Genomic DNA, 5,751 nt, shown 5'->3' on the forward strand with positions numbered 1-5,751 from the left:
GAACACAGCCCTCAGTGGAAAAGTACTGCCCAGACTCTGTGAATTATTAATCTCTTCATGACATCAAATACCCACTAGATGAAAAGAACCAGTGGCCTCCATGAGGATCTCAGAGAAAACCAAGAGCCAGTGATATCCTTTTGACCACAGTCAGGATTTTCCCTTCTCCCCTCATGAGTGGGAGACAACATCACTCATTCTCATACACATAACTTGAACACCATCAGGCTGAATAAAACACTGCTTGTTTCTTTGGGGGCCGATATGGAGAAATAGACTTTAAATGACTCCTCATTTCATCAATGATGTCACACCAATTTTAAATGAATTTATGTTTTGAGTTCACAACTACTGGAGAACAAGAGAGGGTTCAAGGTCTTTTCAGTTTTCTGTTTTCCCTTCAAGGATCAGTTGCTGAATCCAACCAGATCAAAATCACCAGAGGGTAGAAAATTATTGACACATGGAAAATTCCAGTAGTAAAAGGTCCATAGGAAATACATCTGTCATTTTCTACATTACTTGACAAGGCTTTGAGCCAAGTTCTTAGTAAGGCTAACCTCTAAAAGAATGGATTTATTTTTAAGTCAGAGAGAGAAAATGGCAGGACAGAAAGATCATGGCTCAAGAGATTTGAGTTCTGTAGCCTTGAGCTTTCTTTCAAAAGCATTTACTGAACACAGGTACTCTGGAGTATATAGACGTATCTACCAGCGAAAAACATCTACCATTTATGCAACACCCAATATGTATCAGACACTCTGCCAGGTGGTTTATTCATAATAGCTAATTTACCCTCATGACAACCAAAGGATACATCATTTTGTGCCCCTTTTGCTTTTGAGGAAATTGATGCTTAATGAAATATGCATACTAAGGTCATCAGAGTTGAAATTCAAACCCAGATTTATCTGGATCTAAAATTCTCAGAAACAAACTGAGGGTTACTGGAGGGGAGGTGGGTACAGGGTTGGGGTAACTGGGCGATGGGCATTAAGGAGGGCACCTGATGGAATGGGCAGTGGGTGTTATATGCAACTGATGAATCACTAAATTCTACCTCTGAAACTAATAATACACTATATGTTAATTACATTGAATTTAAATAAAATATAAAATAAATGAAATTCTTAAGAAACGTCATTTGGCAGCGGAGCTTTATAAGTAAACAGCTAATGACAGAACAATATGCAATTAGCAAGACCAAATTAAACTTTTTTTGAAAGATTTTATTTATTTATTTGACAGAGAGAGAGGCAGCGAGAGAGGGAACACAAGCAGGGGGAGGGGGAGAGGGAGAAGCAAGCTTCCTGCTGAACAGGGAGCCCGATGCAGGGCTCAATCCCAGAACGCTGAGATCATGACCTGAGCTGAAGGCAGATGCTTAATGACTGAGCCACCCAGGCGCCCCCAAATTAAACTTGTAATAGCTAGAAAGCATCTAAAACCATAGGGAGGTAGTAGACTGAGTAGCTGCCTTGGTTTGTCTAGGACTGAGAGGTTTCTCAGGATGCAATAATTTCAGTGTTAAAACTGGGGGCTGTCTGGAACAAACCATGACAGGTAACTACCCCAGAAGTAAGTAGGGATCAGGTACTGAAGGACAGTTTATGCCACGGTGAGGAGTTTGACCTTTGTCTTATAAAGAACAAGATGACGGAGACACATGACTGTTCTAGAAAGAGGAGGAGGAGACAGAGAGAAGCCTGGCTGCTGGGTGGATAATGGATTAAAGATGGTGAGCATGGTGGTTGGGAGACTTAGAATAAAGGGAAAGATGTGGGAAAGGGGGCATAAATAGGGAAGAAGTGAAATAAACAGCATCTTTCCTTTTGCTCTAAGGCTGCTATTCCAGGATTGGACTTCTCAGGCAGCAAAATCCAATCTAAGCTAAACAGAAGTCTATATGATATATCGACTAAATAGACTAGAGTATATTAGCATAAAATTTAGTACTTACTTATTATGGGTTGAATTGTGTTGTCCACATCCCCCACTCCCTCTCCAAAAAAATATATGTTGAAGCCCTAACCTCTTAGTACTTTGGAATGTGACCTTATCTGGAAACAGGGTCTTTGCAGATGTAATTTAGTTTAGATGAGGTTGTATAGGTGGAGGGTGAACCCCCACTCCAATACAGTGAGGGCCCTTGTAGGAAGACCAGCACGTGTGGACAGAGAGCCCAGGGAGAGCGTCACGTGACACCCGAAGCAGGCACTTTAGCTGATGCAGCTGTAAGCCGAGGAATGCCAGTGATTGCTGGCAAACCACCCGAAGCTAGGAAAAGGCAAGGAAAGAGTCCTTTACACGTTCCAAAGGGAGCACAGCCCTGCTGACACCTTGATTTAAGACTTCTGGCCTCTAGAACTGTGAAACAATCAATTTCTATTGTTTTAGGACACCCGTTTTGTGGTACCTACGTACAACAGCCCCAGGAAGCTCACACACTAGCCAAACTCTATCCAAACTTTCTTTTACCAAAAAGAGATAGAATGCAGATAGGGCAGAATGTAAACGCTCTGTTACAAAACTTCTAGGAAGCAGGCACCAAGCTGAGTGTTTTCTTGGGACTTTTTCAGTGAGTCATCTCAATAGTCCTATGACAGTCCAGGCAGAGGTGAGAACCTGAGACTCAGAAAGAGGTCACGGCTCAGCCACGAGGACACAGCTCCGAAGTGGCAGATCCAGGGCTTGAACTCATGTCTCTCTGAATTCAAAACAGAGATGCTTAGCTTTTCCTCCCTTGAATTTCCTAAAAGGAGTGACAGAGAAGCCAAGGCAGTGAGCCAGATGAAACCCAAGAAACTGGCAGAACCCTCAGCAATTTACAAAACATGAGAAAGCACCATCTTGAGGGAGCTGGGACTGAGGTGGAGAGGGACAAGTGGAAGGGAGACTTCTTGCCCCACAGCCCTGAGACACCATAATGTGATGACGTTCTTATAAGCAGGACTTGCCTCTCATCTTCCCTTTGGACTCTGGAACACAGGCGGAGGCAAAAACAAAGTGTATTCAGAGAGATCCGAGAGTGAGGAAGTCTTTTTACAAGTCTCCGGGGCCTTACAGGGAAGACACTTTCCTAAAGTTAATTACTTTTTGGATGAATATCTGATTAGAAATATCATTTGCAAGCCCCACCTGCTGCGGATGTCTCCTGTTTTTAAAGTAGGTGTTCAAAAAATGTTAAAATCCTAATATATATCTTCATCTCCCATGGAAAACAGAACAGTGATTATTTTGGTCCCCAGGGAGTTGGGATCCAGTCACGGAATTCATCTCACCCTTATGTAATCTAGGAGAACAGGGAACAGATCGGATGAGAAATCTCAAAGGAAAACATGCCGCCCACAAAATTAGCCTGAGTCATCGCTCCAAGTGAGAGGCTGGGTTTAAATCAGAACTGATTTTTAAAATTTCAAGCAATGACCCCTTGACCCTGGCAACGAGGCTATTGTCTTTGGAAATGAGCCAGTGTGTTTTCCTCTGTGTGTTAAAAATATACTTGCTGCAGTATTCACAATATAAAGGAAAAGCGCAGAGCCAGAAGCCATGAAGGGAGATTCCAGTCTCCACTGTGTGAGTTAGGTACTCTGAGCCTCAGTTTCTCATCTATAAAATAGTTTTGATTTTCATGTATTTATCTCTTTCCTGGTTACTCGTCCCTCTTACTTCCCCCCTCACCCCATCTACTTTCTTTCTCAATCCCCCACCTACTTATTGCCACGATGAAGAGACAATGTAACAATGTAAGCTGAGGGGTTGGTGAATGCACTTGGACAAGACACAGGAAGGGGCCATACCATGGATTCATTCATTCATTCATTCATTCATTCACTCATTTCACAGAACATGTATTCTAAGTTTCAGTCAAGTGCTAGGCTTTAAGGCTAAGAGACTAGGGTATCATCCTTGGATCCCAAAATCTTGGTGAGGAGAGAGAAAAATAAATGGTTAATTACAACTGAATGTTACAGACAAGGAAACATTCAAGAATGAACCCAAGCAGGTATTAGAGGGCCTTATCTAGTTTTTCTTTGGTGGAGGGGATGGAAAGATTTCCAAAAAAGGCAAATCTGGGGGGAAAATTAAGAAAAAGAATACTCTAGAAGGAAAGGGTACTGAGCAATAAGCAAAAGTTCAGATAGTTATGTATATCTATAATTTTAGGGCATGAGGTTGAAGCAGAAAACAAAGAGTCAAGGCCTTATGGGTGTTGTTGAGGGAAACAATTGACTTAGCGCTCATGGTCTGAATGGGGAGCTGGAAGGGTCCATAATCACTTTGCTGGCACTAGCATATGCGGCACTGAGTCTACAACTGTTATCTCTCCATGCATGAAGGACATCACTTAGAAGAGTGATGAGACCATTGTGTGACGCTCCAGAGAACTTAAACTGAAGGGCAAAAACTACAGCAAATCACAAACTTTTAGCAGTCAGTGCTATTAAATTGGAAGAGGTTGCTTGGAGTAGCAACAATACCCCATCAATGGTCGGCCTACCACTTGCTAAAAATGTACCGTAGTTGGGCAACATAAGCTTTAAAATCTCTTCCAAACCAGTGAAGCTTAGCTGGTATCCACATTTCCTCCAAAGGACATCTGTTGAGTCATCTATAAAAGAGAACATGACAACAAATTGGTGATATTTCTGAGATTATTTTTTTTTTTACCAATAATCTTTTTTTAATGAATTCTTTCTTCCCCACTTACCCTAATATGAACCCAATCTTGTGAAGCTTTTTATTAGACAAATTGTATTTATCAAATAATAGTTGTCCAACTTTGTATTTCAGCAGTACAAACCAAACAACAGTACTGTGATTTAAGCAGAGCTTTTTGAATATTGTAACTCACTTGAAATCTGCCACCTGGGGACTCAAGATTGGAAACCTGCAGAGAAAATAATCTCCAAGATCCCCACCAGCAATGGAAGTCTATGACTCTAAAGATCAGAGTGAGAAAAAGGAGGGAGATGTTGGATCCTGTCAAGAATTTGAAGACAAGCTCTGAGGAGAGAAAGCAAATGTGAGTGTGTATACACATCAGTGAGGAGGGAAAACCATTGAGAGGGAAAATGCCAAGAACAGTCTAAAGTAGCAGAGAAGCAGGAAAACGGAGGGAGCATCGGGTGTGTGGGTATGAAGATCTGGCATAGAAGTTCACTGGTCTGTGGGTTGGCTACCCACTGACTTTGACTTTGATTAGGGGCAAGACTCTGTGTGTCTTCAGTTCTGTATAAAGAACCAGTGATTCTTAGCTTGAAAGGGTCATTGCAAAGATTAAGTGAAATAGTACGTAAAGCAAGTAACCTATCCTTAGCACACAGTAGGTTTTCAAGAGACAGTAGTAATCATAAGACAATGATGCTTTAATCAAGAGGTTTAGACACCAAGGAGCAGTTTAATTTGTTTACTGTGCAGAAAGATGAGAGTTTTTATTGCTCTAATGACAGTTAGATGGCTTTAGAGGCCGCCTAGGGATAGTGTGCAGTTGTCATTGTAGATAATAAAAGCAGAAATGAGAGAAGAATTAATGAGGAAACCAGACAAATCCAAAATGCTGGGCCATCATCCGTCTGGACCGCATCAATGCAGGGGAGGGAGGGATGACGTAAGTGTTTATTTCCAACTCTCCCTCTCTGAGAATGCTGAGTGTTTTCAGTCTGACTTCTGCTTTTAGCACTCCCAACACACCTGGACTCCGAACAGCATTCTTTTTAAATCTTCTGTTGCTATTGTTGCTGTTGTCGT

Source organism: Ursus americanus, chromosome 8 (genome assembly GCF_024610735.1).
Source record: "Ursus americanus isolate L20-20 chromosome 8, mUrsAme1.1.p, whole genome shotgun sequence".
NCBI lineage: Eukaryota > Metazoa > Chordata > Mammalia > Carnivora > Ursidae > Ursus > Ursus americanus.